The following is a 16,150-nucleotide window of genomic DNA, read 5'->3' on the forward strand; positions in this document are numbered from 1 at the left end:
AATTTTCCCAACAGTTCTTTCCATAGCCAACCGTAAGTCTTTTGTGCATTTCACAAGGACTTTTTCTCCAATTTCAGGTTTGTTTTCATGTAACGTTTGGGAATAGAATTGCTATCCCAAACCAAGGAGGGGGCAGGCTGGCCTGAGCGGCACCGACTCAGCTTCAGGAGAGGCTGAGCAGGGCAGCCTTCAGTCTTTCCTGAGCCACGGACCCCAGAGCTGCAGGCCCCTGCGCCCGCCCCCAGTCACTCTGCAGGAATTCTTGCATCTGAGGATAGTAGAGCCTTCACCTGCCCTGCTCGCTGACCCTTTTGCCTGGGAAGATTCCTTCCTTCCCTCTCCACACCAACAGAGGGAAGCAGAGCCCACGCAGCTGAGGCCCAAGCTCAGAGAGCAGCGCCCTGGATGGGCAGTCGGGCCCCACCCGCTCCTCTCAGCCCGGGCACAGCCACCCGCCCCGCCCTGCACCTGCGGGCTGTCGAGCGCTCCTCTGCACTCTTAGAATCGCACTCTGACGTCTCGTGAGATGCTCCAGAGAAAGCTAGGCTGTGAATAGAAATACTAAAAATTATCAAATACTCTGTGAGACAGTGACTTTTAGGTTCTTTTCAGACCCGGTCATGTGGGCTCCTGTAATGCAAGAATTGGCACCTGGGGGCACAGGGTGCGTGGGTCGGGGAGCCAGGCTGGCTCGGCGGCTGCACGTGGCAAGGGAAGCTGCTGTCCACCTGCAACCGCACCTAGCGTACGCGGTGCAGCACCCGACTTTCCACACAGGCCAGGGCGCCGGGACTCAAAACCCATCACGCACCCCGTCTGCTTCGAACGGAGCGGCTTCCTCTTGTTTGTCCCATTAGCAAATATGTCGCTTTTGATTTTCACCTTCCAGTTTGTGTGATGAGCTTCTTCAGGACAAAGACCTGGACACTTTCCTGTTGGCCAGTCTCCTGCCTCCCATCCCCAAGAGTCACCTCTTCCATTTCCGCGGGGAGTAAATGCCTGTAGATTAAATCTTCTTCTGAAGTCATGGGCAGGCATGGGGCTTCAGTTCCAGCTCCAACCTGTAAAATCATGGGCTTCTCTAGCTAATTGTCCTGAGCCCAGAACATTTTCGTTTTATATCATAAAGAGATTTAAGCTCAAATCACAAATCACTGGTTTCATAGTCAGGAGGCAGGAAGGCTGTACGGTGGCTTTGTAGCTAAAACCCAGAATCACAACCCTTTTTTTCTGATTTTTTTCATCATTCTCGCTTCTTACCCTGCTTCTGTGCTTTGTCTCAGGGTTCTCAGCATAGGAGAATTTAATGTTGCTCTGAGTTATTCCTTAAGTAAAAACATAATTTATACTGAGTTTCATTTTTTTACCTAGCCTTTCCCTTACATAATCTAAATTGAGTTTTATCACGGCCCTAGAAGGTGAGTGGGCTGGTGTTGCCAATGTTTTACCTTTTTCCTCTTTACCTAATGGAGGAAGTGGTTGTGTTTTGAGGTTCATACAGCTAAGAACTAGCAGAATAGCAATTCAAATCTGGATATTCTTTTGCTAGTTCTGGGCATTTCTTTTGAGCCAGTGTTTCTTAGCCCTGGCCGCACATCAGGATCACCAGGGGACCTTGAAAAAAATACTGATGCCTGGGCCTCACCCCAGACTAATTGGATCAGCGTCCCTGCAGGCAGGGGTCAGTGCCTTTCCAAAGGTCCCAGGTAATTGCAATATGCAACCAGGTCCAGGAACCACATCTTTAAACCATGTTGTTTTCCTGCCTGTATGTCAGAGCATGTGTGTGTATGTGTGGACTGGGGGCATGGACACTAACAGAATGCTGTCATTTTAACCTGTAGTTCTTAAACTTGGCTGGCACATGTGATGAGCAATTAAGTTTTAATGACTCTTTTTCTTCATTGTTATCTTTATACCCACACCAGAGTTGTATTTCCTTAAAATGTAAGTCCTTTAATTATACAAACTGTGTGAGTATAACATGTTCTTGCTATTACATAGCATGTGATAAAGCACACAGCACACTAGTCTTCAAGATGAGGTCATCCAGCGACTTCAGACTTGCGCAAATAAAGAACCTTTTAAAACACGAAAGCAGACGAAGGCCTCGCTCCTCAGATGGAAGTGGAAGCCAGGGCTCTGGGCCTTCCCCAGCTCCCTCTCCTTGCAGATAAACGTTTGCTCCATCAGAGGTTGGGGGTGACCATGGGGCCCTCAGATATACAGAGCACAGTTCCAAGACAAGGTTCTAGACTTGAATCTAGAAATTCTAACTTTCTCTACTGCTTCTCTGCCCGTGTCCTGCAATTTGTTGCTGTGTGGCTGACATCATAAGCTCATGTGGCAGCGTTGCAATGCTGAGTTGCCAAGGCCAGTGTCAGAACATAAATACCCAGACTCCCACTGGGGATCCCAGCCCTGCTATGGGGAGGTCTTCCCCAGGGAGCACATTTCCTCTCAGCACACTCTCCTCTCCTTCCTCCATCTCCTGGGATCTGCCTCCTGGGAACCTGCCCTTGCTGCCAGTGCTGAAGTGAAGCCCTGTTTATGCCATGACACAGGTGAGCTGGAGTTTGGGGATTTATGACTGTGGCTATTAATTGGATCCACATCTAAATCACTTAAAATAATTTCTTCAGGCAATACTAAGAAACTCACCTAATGTCTCAGATATCAAATGCTTTAAAGTATCAGTCATGCTCTCACCCCAGTTAGAGAGGATTTTGGTTCTATTCCACTTAGCCTGTTTTTATTCCGTGGGTGGTACCAGTGAGGGGGAGTTACATTTGTTTGCAGAAGATCAAGCAGTGGTACAAGGGCTCTTCTTATTTCAATCTTATGGAAGGATGACTGTCCAAGTGAACACAGCGATTTGCAGGTTGTTATGTTTTTTCATTATTGTTACTACAGGCTGTTGCTTTATGCTGACATATTTGCAGATATTTTTTATGTAAGCCCAGCTTTTCTATAAGATATATGTAAAAATTAGCTCACTATATGAAACTAGACAGGCCTGAAAAAATGATAATCAGCAAATTAAAAATTGTTTTTAATTAAGAGTATGAACCACTATACTACTAGTATGCTTGAAAGATGGGGTAAAATCGTAAAAGCCTAAAAATTATAAATAAGTAAGCTTGAGTGCATTTAAAGAAAGCTTTTTGGCCAACATGCAATAAAACTTCAGCGTATCTGGCAGTATGATTAACAGAGGATATTCCCACCTTAGCCAGGCAGGGCCACCCACTGGGATTTTCTCAGGGTTAAGGGACAGGCATCACCCTCTGTTGTCTTCAGTCTTACTCTGCTGTTAGTGGAGGATTCTGTCTGCCCAGACAAGTGTCATCATGGGCTCCGTTTGGTGATAAGGAATCTTGACCTACCTCTGACATCATGAGCTGCAGAAGCCTGCAGAAAAGCTACTTAACATGCAAGCCTGTGGCTTATATTGAAGGGTAGAACATTTTTAACAGGATAATTATCTTGGAGAAAATAACTTTTATTATTAAGTAACTTTGAGTTAAGAAGCTATCGATTTGAAGAAGAATATAAGCCTGGCATTCCTGAGGCTGAATTGAATGGGTTATATTGTTCTCTAGCAAGGAGGTGTTCAAGCTGAACATGTGTATGTGGCTCTAGTCTGATAAAATTCCAAAGTGTAGCTCATTGTAAAATTAACCTGATAACTGATACTCTAGATCAGCACTGTCTAATATAAATATAATGCAAGTGGAAGAATTACATATGTGATATTACATTTTCCAGTAAATGTTAAACATAATTAAAAGAACCAGATGGAATTAATTTTAATAATATAGCTATCTAACCTAAATATGATAATATCAACAAGCAATCAATACACAATGATCAATGAGATATTTTACATTGTTTTCATGCTGTGACCAAATCTTTTGTGTATTTCACCTTTACGGCACATTTCCAGGTAAACTGCACATGAGGCTGGTGCACGCCCTGCTCTTTGCCTGGGTATGGAGGACCCAGATAATGAGAAACACTTTGCTCAGCTCTTCTCAATACTTTGCTCTGTCTAGGCATATGATGATCTCATTTTTTTAAAGTTCCTTTTAATTGCATTGAGGTTTGAGTGTGGTATTTAAGAGCGCTTGCTGAGAAATTAGATGATCAGGATTCAAATCCAACTCTACTACTGACAAACTAAGTGATGTTAGGCCAGTGATGTATCTTCCCAGGGCCTCATTTCTGTGATCTGTAAAACTGATGTTGTCCTGTATCTACCTGGTCGTGAGGATTAAATGACAATTCATATTCAGTACTTGGCACATAGTCCCTACTTTTAGGTCATTATAAATATATCTTCCCTGTGTCTAGAAATGAACTAGAGTGTGTCAGGAAATGAGACCAGATGACCTATCTAGGGATAAATCTGATGTCTGTCTGAAGAAGCCAAAAAAGGGGGAGAGTAAATATTCTAGAATGATGTGTGTACCCCACCAGAGAGTTCTTAATGTAAGGCCTTGTGTTTAGCTATTACTCTACTTAAATCTCCAGTAGGTTAAATTCCAAATTTCAAACTGAGCTGTAGAGTTAGTTGGGCTTAGTAGAGTTTGAGTTTCATTGCTATTACAATTTCCATGGCAAGGCAAGTGCTTCTCTTCTGCCTAAAACGTGGTGATATCCACACAGAAATAACTACAACTTTGTTTAAAAGACTATATGAAATAACTATTAATTAACTAGAATATCCATATGAATTTAAAAGACCAAGCTCTTACTGAGAAATAAAGCTGGAATTCAGAGGTCAAAAGGAGAGTCTTAAAGATGATCTAATCCATTATCCTCATTTTGCAAATGAGAAAGTCACTCTGTGCTCCTGAAATTGCCACTTTCCCATCTTCAGTAAATACAGTATTTATATTTTTTTCAACAATTTATTTTTTAAAAAAGACTGGGACTGACTCATGCTAGCTGATTTTCTGTAAATCACTTACTTTTGAGTGTTTGAACAGGTCTTACGTCCAGAAGTTTGCACCAGGATGCTGGCGATGCTTAACAAAATGTTTGAAAGATAATGGTCCTGACATTAAATAACTTCGTCTAGTCAATTTTTTTCAACACTTAAAAATTTAATACCTAAAGTCTTGTAAGCTCCTTGAGGATTATCTGAATTTTTAAAAAGGATTCAAATACTTTTTTTTTTCAGGCGGAGTTTCGCTCTTGTTGCCCAGGTTGGAGTGCAAAGGCACGACCTCTGCTCACGCAACCTCTGCCTCCCAGGTTCAAGCTATTCTCCTGCCTCAGCCTCCGGAGTAGCTGGTATTACAGGCATGCACCACCACGTCTGGCTAATTTTCTACTTTTAGTAGAGACGGGGTTTCTCCATGTTGGTCAGACTGGTCCGAACTCCCGACCTCAGGTGATCCACCCGCCTTGGCCTCAAAGCAACGGCAATTTTAGATGAAATCTGTGTGTGTGTGTGTCTGTGTGTGTGTGTGTGTGTATCTGTGTCTCCCTCTCTTAGGTGATGATAACAGAATGGGAAATAGAACCTAGCGACATTGCTTTGACACTAAGTCTCTTCCACTCCCCGCCTTCGTGATTCGCGCACCCTTCCCGCCTTCTGCAGGTGGCATTTCAAGTGCAGGTGGGTGGGGAGGGAAGCCCGCTGTGTCCTGGCATAGTTCTCCAAAGCCAATGCCTGGTGCTTTAGGTAGATGTGTTGCTGGCACCCTTGACCACAGATGATCTCTCCTGCTGTGCCCAAGTGTAGCAAACCATGTGAGGCCGCTTAAACTCATTAGACCATTTATTATTGACTCGCAATAGGCAAGTCCACTTTAACCCGAGTAGAAACTAAATTTATTATCATTTTCAGTTATAAAGTAAAATCCCAAGACCAGACATTCTCGTAAAAGTTTACTAATGGGTTCTATGTTTTATTTTTTTCAATTTGTTAGAAATCATTCGAAACTTGATTATCTGCATTACTTCTTTTAAAAGTGTACATATATTTCATTTGATTTTAAATGATCTAAGATGCCCTCCACATTTTAGTAATGAATGACATTGTCCTGGAAGAGTCATCAATTCTATCTGCAAAAGAGAAAGTTTCTGTGTGTGAGCCAAAGCATGTCACAAATGCTCAATGCTTCCTTTTAGAAGAATGAAGAACAGGCCGGGGGTGGTAATCCCATGCCTGTAATCCCAGCACATTGGGAGGCCGAGGTGGGTGGATCACGAGGTCAGGAGTTCGAGACCAGCCTGACCAACATGGTGAAACCCCGTCTCTACTAAAAATACAAAAATTAGCCAGGGGTGGTGGCACACACCAGTATTCCTAGCTACTCACGAGGCTGAGGCAGGAGTATCACTTGAACCTGGAAGGCAGAGGTTGCAGTGAGCTTAGATCACGCCACTGCACTCCAGCCTGGGTGACAGAGTGAGAGTCCATCTCACAAAAAAAAAAAGGGAAGAAGAAGAAGAAGAATGAAGAACAAAGAATTGGAGGATTGATTGGAGGGTCTGAGAAACTGGAGGCTAGCCTGCAGCAGCAGAAAGCACCCTCGAGTTGGGAAGAGCTGGTTTTGAACCCCTGCTAGACATGCTCTAGCTCTGTCTCCAGGGGTTAGGCAGCATCTTGAGCCAATGTACAGGGAAATAATGATGCCAACTTTGAGGATTAAGAGAGATACTGAATCTGCAGTGTCTGACCTAGTGTGTAGCTTCTCAGCTGGATACTCGGAAATGGGAGTGGTTGACATGTGTGCTGCTCTTACCATGAAGATCCCTGCTCCTCTGTCACCAGGAACGTGTCACAAAATAGAAAGTGTGGCTTCTAGGCAGAATTGGGAAGACCCAGAAAGGGGAGGGCATTCCAGGTAGAGGTAAAGAGATATGCAAAGTTGAAAGCATAGAAGAATTTCATGTTTCATTTTTCCTCCCACAGAACTGCTAAAATTGGAACGAATATGGTTAGTGGGTAGAAAAAGTTGAATTAATGTTCCAAAGGAATTATTGTCCTTTTCTTCCACCACCCCAGTTTTCCAAGTGAACCTAGGAAATAGGAAATATGGGAAACTTCCTGGTCTGTGCATGTTTCTTTACTTCTATTTTTTAAACACCTCTTATTTTTCATTGTGGCATTTGTCCTGATATGGCCTTAGATAGGCAAGCTGCGTTTGAGGTCCCTATTGAACCTGCATACATTGCCATAATGCAATTCGCGATGCACCCCCTAAGTCCAGAACCTTCTCTTGCAACTGCAATCACTGCCTGACAAGCAGCCTTTTGGGCATGGAGCTCACCTCCAGCTCATCTCCCCGGGTTAGAAGACTTTGTAGGGAGGACGGAGACCTAGGGACTCTCTCAAGTTTCACACAACTGACCTTGTTCTTTCATTTTTATTAAAGGACAGACTTTTATTTTAAAAGAAGTACAACTTTGGCCGGGCACAGTGGCTCACACCTGTAATCCCAGCACTTTGGGAGGCTAAGGTGGGCGGATCACGAGGTCAGGAGATCAAGACCACCCTGACCCCTGTCCAACATAGCACATGGTGAAACCCCATCTCTACTAAAATATAAAAAATCAGCTGGGCGTGGTGGTGCATGCCTGTAGTGCCAGCTACTTGGGAGGCTGGGGCAGGAGAATCGCTTGAACCCGGGAGACGGAGGTTCCAGTGAGCCAAGATCCTGCCACTGCACTCCAGCCTGGTGACAGAGCAAGACTCTGTCTCAAAAAAAAAAAAATTACAATTTTGAGGAGATACAGTAGGAGTGTCTAACTCCGAGACCACTCCTTAGATAAATTTCAGCAAGTGTGTCTGTGTGTGTGTAGGGCCTTCAATACTTTAATGAGAATAGCTCAAGATGCAGGGAAACTATCCATTCCCATTAACTCGAGAGAAAAGAGTCCCAGTTCCATTAACCATTTCTTCCTCTTCTCTTACATGCAGGGCGGATCATGCGGAGGCTGTAGCCAAGGACGAGGTGCGTGCGGCTGTTGCCTGGACGTTTGTCCAATCCACGTTGACATTTGAGGGATCACAGCGTGTGGTATGTGAATTGCAATGGGACCTTACCGTTGTATTAGGAATGTAAAGGAGGTACCTGAAAACAAGCAGAACTCACAAGGCAATGACTGATTTAGAATTCGGGCAACTGGGTTCTTTTGCACCAGTTATTTCTTGCTGTTTTTAATGCTTACGTGCTTCAGTTGTATGCCATTGTCTAGTCAATTACATATACATGTTAAATTCATACATCAACTATTACTTTTTCTTATATCTTTATACTGATGAAAGCATCACCTATAATCTAAATATTTCATAAATGAACTGAACCAAGCAGAGAACTTGACCCAAAAACATATAGTTATGTTTAATTTCCTAATTCTTCTCGTTATACTTACGTGGTGTTTTCTGAATTTCAAACTCCTCCCACTCCTACTCCTTCACTTTAGCCTGAGTGCCTGCTTTGTGTGAGGCCACATTGTAGACATGGCTGGCTCTCTTGAAGCCCTTGAGTACCCTGTAAGAAAGTTGCCACCATCCCTTGTAGACATGAGGAAACTGAGGCAGAGGGAGGTCGGACAGGTAGCCAGAGGTGCACGGACTTCAGAGCTTACTTCCAATCAGAGCCCCATTTTGAGCCTGTAGTTTCCTTTTTCCATAGACGCACATCCTTGGGAATCATTTGTATCCCTTTTGAAATCTGTCTTGGACATAACCGTGTAAATTTTCAGCTGCATGAAAGAGTAGCATTGCCTGACCACGTGTAGGTTCGAGGTCTGAGCAGCCCTTACTGCCTGGGGACTTTGAAGCAGACTCTCAGCTTCTGTGGCCTTCACTTTCTCTTCCAATTATGAGTGGGTGGAATTGAGAAGTGCTACAAATTTAATTTCCAGCAAGACTGAGAAATAAACCAATCTGTTGAACCCAATGTCCTCTATTTGCTACACAACTAATTTTTAATGGTTCAAAAATTATACTTTTCAAGGCATCATCTCTGTACTCTCTTACTTTTGGTGTCAATATCTTTAGAAACTTATCCTCTCAATGTCGTTCTTTGCATTAACATCAAACTGCCAGAGAGACCAAGTTTTTAAACTTCTGTTTTCTTTACATAATTAGTGTATGTCCATTGTAGAAAAATTAGAATATTAAAATAATAGATAATATAATTTTTTAAAGCACTGGAAATTCAAAAATTCAGTGACAACCACCGTTAGTATGTTGGTTTAAAATTCTTCAAGACTGACTTCTTTGACAGTCTTCAAAAAGATTTTAAATTAACATGGATCAAACTGTGCCATTTGTTCTTTACTCCTTTTTCCCTTTATGCATCGTATGTATCTTTCTGTATGAAGAACTACTTTTTTTGTTGGGGGGGATGGAGTCTGGCTCTGTCACCCAGGCTGGAGTGCAGTGGCACAATCTTGGCTCACCATAACCTCTCCCTTCGGGGTTCAAGGTATTCTCCTGCCTCAGCCTCCCAAGTAGCTAGGGTTACTGGCACATGCCACCACACCTGGCTAATTTTTCTATTTTTAGTAAAGACGGGGTTTCACCATGTTGGCCAGGCTGGTCTCCAACTCCTGACCTCAAGTGGTCCGCCCACCTCAGTTTCCCAAAGTGCTGGGATTACAGGTGTGAACCACTATGCCTAGCCTGAAGAACTAATTTTCTGTTACCTTATTTTATTCTATTACCTCATCTAGCATTCTACTTTATGAATATACTGAAATATACTTCATCAATTCTCTATTGTAATTTCATAAGTTGGATTTTTAAAATTTTGCCTTATAAACATGGTTTTAATAACCATTCTTTACCTAAAAGCTTTCACACTGTTAATGATTTTCTTAAGATAAATTCACAGTAGAATTGCTTGATTCAAGACTATATACATTTTGAGGCTTTTGAGAAGGGCATTTTCTTTACAATCCTGCTTCGTTTTATGTGTGGTCCTATCACTGCATGTTCTCTGCTATTGAAAACACAGCTAACCATCCAATGTTTGAATGGTCTGCCATTACACATAGCAGTGTCATAAATTCATAAATTCAACCTTAAGAAAAAACTAATCTCATAGCACAAATTTAGTTTTGTAAAGGCTAAAAATGTATTTCAAAATATCTTCTAAATTTTCATAAACTCAGTTAAAAATCTGACGCTTGTTCTTTTGTTCATATATTAAATCAATGTATGAAGTGCCTACTATGTACAATACACTGTGTGAGGCAGTGGTGATACGTAAATGATAGAACATGATCCAGCTTTTGAGAAGTCCACCTTTCAGTTGCAGAATCCACGCTTATATTGAGTCTCTGATACATGGTGTGAAAAGCATTACAATACATTTACTTTAAAAATAAGATCTCAGTATGAGCAATTTAATATAGTGACCATTATTGTTTCTGATGTGTAACTCTGAGAATTTCGAGATCCACTACCATTAAAGAAAGCTGGGATTGTGTTCGTTATACTAAACTGCAGAGTGCACTACAGAAACATTTCTGCCCCCATGCCACCTACCCCTAAAAAGTAGCCTTTTTATTGCTTCTTGAATATTTCCAGGAATGGATAGCTTACAACTCAACAAGGCAACTCATTCCATTGTTGGATTGTGTCAAGGGTTTGCATATTATTCAGTTTTATAATAGGCACCTGTTGTTCTTACTTTCAGCCTCTGGAGAGATACAGACTATGTCTAATTCAATTCATTTTAATGGATATATTTTAATGATCTACTATGTTCAGAACATGTTCTAGGTTCTATGGGCTAATTTCTATTTCATATGACAGTATTTTCAATATTTGATTATTGTTTTTCTAAATACACAAGTTAACAAGTTCACGCCATTCAAGGAAATTGGATCATTAATATAAGTCTGCTAAATCTCTATAAAGCAATACATTTTGGCCTCAGTCGTTGACCACTTACATAAGCTAGTTGGAAAGAATTTTACAATCAATCAGGAAGACACAAGCATTTACTCTTCCCACTTCTGTACATATTACACAACAATTATATTAAAAAGAAAACAAAAGTCATTTGCCCCACACTATTACTAGTTATGACATGAAAAGTCATGCCACGTGTATTAATTCATTCTCACACTGCCATGAAGAAATACCCGATGATTTATAAAGAAAAGAGGTTTAATTGACTCACAGTTCTGCATGGCTTGGGAGGCCTCAGGAAACTTGCAATCATGGCAGAAGGCAAAGCTGAAGAAAGGCATCTTCTTCACAGGAAGGAGAAGTGCTGAGCAAAGCAGGGAAAGCCCCTGATAAAACCATCAGATCTCATGAGAATTTACTTGCTAACATGAGAACGGCGTGGGGTAACCACCCCCATGATTCAATTACCTCCCACTGGGTCCATCCCACAACATGTGGGGATTATGGGAACTACAATTCAAGATGAGATTTGGGTGGGGACACAGCCAAACCATATCACCACGGTTGTGTACATTTGGTATAAAACAAACCCTCATCAAAAGCTGGAAAACCTAGTGTGTCCCCTATGGCCACACCGAGGCAAGCCACCAGCCTTTTCTAAGCCTCAGTCACTTCATCAGTTAAATGAAGGAATTAGAAATCTTTGAGGAGACTTAAACCACAATATTTTAGGATGAAATTTTGTGCTTGGTGTTCTGGGTTTTAAATCACAGAGCTCTGGATGCCTCTCAGGTTATGGTTTGTTTGGTTGAAGCTTCCTCTCCACCTCCTGATGGGGTCTGACCCTGCTGCAATGCTGCATGCGCGTGGCCACCCTGCACAGACTGCTGCACTGCAGCCGTGTCCTACGAAGTTGACGTGTGTTACCTGACTTCCTCCTTAAAATAACACTAAGGAAGGAAACATTATCATCCCCATTCTCGGCAGGAGAGACCTGAGGCAGAGTGTTATGTAATGTGCACAAGGGCGGATAGAAGAAGTTTAGTTCGGTTTAAAAGGCATCCCATAGTCTCAGCTCCTGATTTCTGTCTTATATGGAATGGGCAGGTGAACGCCTTTACTCTTCCAAATTTTTCACTCCAAATAGTTTCTTGGAGTTGGTTCACTTGGTTGTCTTGGAGATAATGCCTATTACCAAGGCAACTTTGATATGCAAGAAACTAAAGCAATGGCAACAAATCAACAATGCATAAAGCTGTGAACCATACAACCAGGGCATGTATGCAATGCCTAACTAGTATTTTGTGGTGAATTCATTAAAATGACCTAATTTGACATCATATAAGCAGGAATAGTATATGTTTGAAATCCTCCTTATGGGAAGAAAAACTTCTCAGAAAATCTAACACTTTCTACTTTAGTCCACAAATGAATTTTGTTGCTCATACAAATTTTCTTAATTTTTACTTTAATGTTTTCTGACTGATGACACTTATAGTTTATTTCTTTATTTCCTCCTTTTCTGATACATGTTTTTACTACTTCTTATATCCATCTATTTGAAATTCCACATAATTTTTCTACATCAAAGCTTTTGTTTCATTTACCTCTTACCCCATCCTTGACTTTATGCCATATGCCATGTACTTGTCCTGCTTCTTTTTTTTTTTTTTTTTTTTTTTTTTTTTTTTTTTTTTGAGACGGAGTCTTGCTTTGTCGCCCAGGCTGGAGTGCAGTGGCGCGATCTCGGCTCACTGCAAGCTCCACCTCCCGGGTTCACGCCATTCTCCTGCCTCAGCCTCCCGAGTAGCTGGGACTACAGGCGCCCACTACCACGCCCGGCTAATTTTTTGTATTTTTAGTAGAGACAGGGTTTCACCGTGTTAGCCAGGATGGTCTCGATCTCCTGACCTCGTGATCCGCCCGCCTCATCCTGCTTCTTAAATAGATAAATCAAGTAAGTGCTGTCTGCTAACAACAGCTTCCTACCTTTCCTAGTTTACATTCTTTGATTAGAAGAAGCTAGTGAAAGAAAATCCCAGTGTGCAGTGTTGCCCGCTTGAGGGTATACATTAAAAACCCTTATGAACATAGAATGGCAAAATGGAAATACCTTGAAGGCTGTCGCTCAACCCGAAACTACCTGGCCAACAAACTTGAAGGTAAAAAGCTGAACTGAGAGGGAAAAGCAACCTGGGCATGGAACAGGTGTTGGTTGACATTTGAGGGATAATCTTGATTCCTTCCTTCCTTCCTTCCTTCCTTCCTTCATTCCTTCTTCTCTTTCCCTCTCTCCTTCCTCCTTCCCTCCTTCTTTCTCTCTTCTTACTCCATTGTTTTCTTCCTTCCTCCTGGACTCCACCTCTCTTTTTCCCTCCCCTCCCCTTCCCTTCCCTTCCCTCCTCCACCTTTCCCTCTTCCTCCTTCTCCTCTTCTTGTTCTCCTTCTTCCTCTTCCATGTTGAATGGCTGAATCATTATAATAATTCTTTGATATGTAAGAAGGCATTATTGTCCTCCATACTTTGAACTATCATCACAATCAGGCATAGCCTTGAAATATAGGAAAAGTAGATACTATTAGCCTGTATACAATCTTAAACCATAAAACCAAGGGAGTTTTGTCCTCTGTACCCAGAACTTCATAGTGGCCTTACAGCATCACAACTCTTAAGACACTAAGAAATGGTAAATATCTGAAAACAAAGATCCATTGAGGAGAGCTCTCCTTTTATTTTAATAATCCTCTTAAGTAGTTTGGGGTGAAAGATAATAGCAGAGATGGTCCAGGGCCTCCCAGGTGCTTTCTGCATCTCAGAGACACAGGCTCGTGGGGAGGGGAGTGCAGAGCCCTAGTGAAGGTGCCTCCCAGAGCTGGGCAAGGGAAAGCGTGGTTAAGAAGTTACAACAAGAGAAAGAAAGGGGCCTTTTGTTCTTGGTAAGTTCCTGTGTTGTGTTCATCTTTCCTTTAGGTGATGTGGCCTTGCGCTCAAGGGGACACTTTATCCCTTCATAGTTCACCACTGTCCTACTGTTTCCCTTAAGAAGAAATACATGGTATTAAAATATAGCCGGGAAAAATATAACTTTATACATTAAATTTACCCCTGAAGTTTAAAGCATCAACTATTTAAAACATCTACATGATATTACATAATTACTGTTGATTTCTTAAGTATGTTAATAGTGTCCTGCCTGTGTTTAAAAATAAAGTTCTAATATGTTAGATATGCACACTGAAACTTTTGTAGGCAAAATTATATGATTTCTGGAATGTTCTTCAAAATAATATAGAAATGGTTATCAAATGGAGGTCTAGATAAGCGACAGTGGCCAAATCACATTTTTGTAACTGATGGGTATATGGACTTATTATACTCTTTAAAATTTTGTGTCTCTTTATAATTCTCCATACTTAAAAGTTTCAATAAATGCAAAGTTGCATAACAGTGACAGAGGAGGGATCCCTATACCAGACTGGAAGGAAATAAATCCAGCTTTCTATGTTTGAAAGTCTGAGGGTAAATTTTCCTCTCTGCCTCTCAGTTTCATTTTCTGCAAAATGAGGATAATAGTAGCCTGGACCTCTTGGAATCATTGTGGAGATCACATGAGTTGCTGTGTGTCACACGTTACATATACACAACACATGTAGGCCACCCATTAGTGCCTCGTACACAGCACACATATGGCCACTACCATCAACTCATAAAAGTAAAAGCTTTTATTTTTACTTTCCGCTTTAAATTTCTTAGATTGACAGTTGTTATATAGGAAAAGAAGTCTAATTTTGTATATGAAAAGTGTTTTGGAATTAATAATTACCTTTTCTATTTTGCAACCAAAAGCAGAAATAACTTAATGCTGACTTTTCTGTCACTTGTAACATTGGATGGATTTCTAAAGATATTAAAAGAAATTATTGTTTCAAATTTTGCTATGAATATACTATAGTTTTTTTTCTTCAAATTAAGGTATGTTAATTGATTAGGTAGCTTAGCCATAACACTGGCTGTATCATGGGTATTTTTTCTTTCTTTTTTATTCTGCTGCAAAGGGTATACAACCCCATTTTTTTCTATAATTACAATTGTTACATGACCATTTGTAGTTTACCTTTACATAACACCTGAAGGGCAGTAACTTTATAGCTGCTTAATCCTGTAATTATTTCTTTTCCACACTATTTAAATTCTAACTCATCCCTATTACAGGAAAATAACCAGTCCCAGGACTCTGGACAACTTTATTTTCTAAAGAATCCATTTTCACTGATAAACACAGTGAAGGCTGTGGAAACATGAGCATGTATGTAACTGTGGGTTTTGACTGTTCCCTCTGTTCTGGCCATGATGCACCTGTGTGCAGTCTGTTCCCTTCCCTCCCGTATGGGACAACCTGTCCACCCGTGGGACCCTGTCATCCATTACTTGATGGGAGGCAACAGAAGTGGTTTTCCACAAGGTCACCCTTGAGCAAATGCTTTGTACAAATCACCGTTGGGTATGAAGGGTGAAAAGATGAGTAAAGATGGAGCATTTTGGAAAATTAAGAATCAATCGGGGCCAGGCAAGGTGGCTCACGCCTGTAATCCCAGCACTTTGGGAGGCCGAGGCAAATGGATCATGAGGTCAGGAGATAGAGAACATAAACCCCATCTCTACTAAAAAAATACAAAAAAAATTAGCCAGGCGTGGTGGCGGGTGCCTGTGGTCCCAGCTACTTGAGTGACTGAGGCAGGAGAATGGTGTGAACAAGGGAGGTGGAGGTTGCAGTGAGCTAAGATCGCGCCACTGCAATCCAGCCTGGCCAACAGACTGAGACTCTGTCTCAAAAAAAGAAAAAGAGAAAAAAAGAAAAAGATTCAATCGGAATTTAGCAGGTGAAGTAAAGGCAAACAGAAATCGCACATGCGTGGTGCCGTGGTCAAGCACCATGGGCTCTGGGGGCAGGAGTGTTCCTTTGGATGCACAGGCCCATGAGGGCTTCCAGGGGGGTGTGGAGTAACAGGCTCCAGCATCTGATATGGAGGCAAGAGAGAATCATGAGGAGGAGGTAGAAAGCGGGCAAATGGGAAATGGAGAGGACAGTCTTGTATGCACCTGCAGAGAGGGTGAGATTCAAGGGGCCCTCAGTCTAAAATGAAGGCATGGTAATGTGAATTCAGCCTCCCCAAGCTGCTTTTCGGTGGCTTGGTTGCTAACACCATCGTTGCATATGACAACCAGCCTTAGAGCTTGCAGAGCAGGAAGATGTCAGGAGGACC

At 41.8% G+C, this 16,150-nt stretch overlaps 1 protein-coding gene across 19 annotated transcripts in view; it reads left to right on the forward strand.

Annotated features, from left to right (window-relative positions):
- MYT1L (myelin transcription factor 1 like) overlaps window positions 1-16,150 on the forward strand; it is a 539,395-nt gene that overhangs the window by 38,671 nt on the left and 484,574 nt on the right. For all 19 annotated transcript variants that reach the window (XM_031006771.3, XM_055378700.2, XM_055378703.2 and 16 more), the window contains exon 2: window positions 7,937-8,036. The gene's annotated coding sequence lies outside the window, so the exon portion shown is untranslated. The remainder of the gene's footprint in view (window positions 1-7,936; window positions 8,037-16,150) is intronic.

Source organism: Gorilla gorilla, chromosome 12 (genome assembly GCF_029281585.2).
Source record: "Gorilla gorilla gorilla isolate KB3781 chromosome 12, NHGRI_mGorGor1-v2.1_pri, whole genome shotgun sequence".
NCBI lineage: Eukaryota > Metazoa > Chordata > Mammalia > Primates > Hominidae > Gorilla > Gorilla gorilla.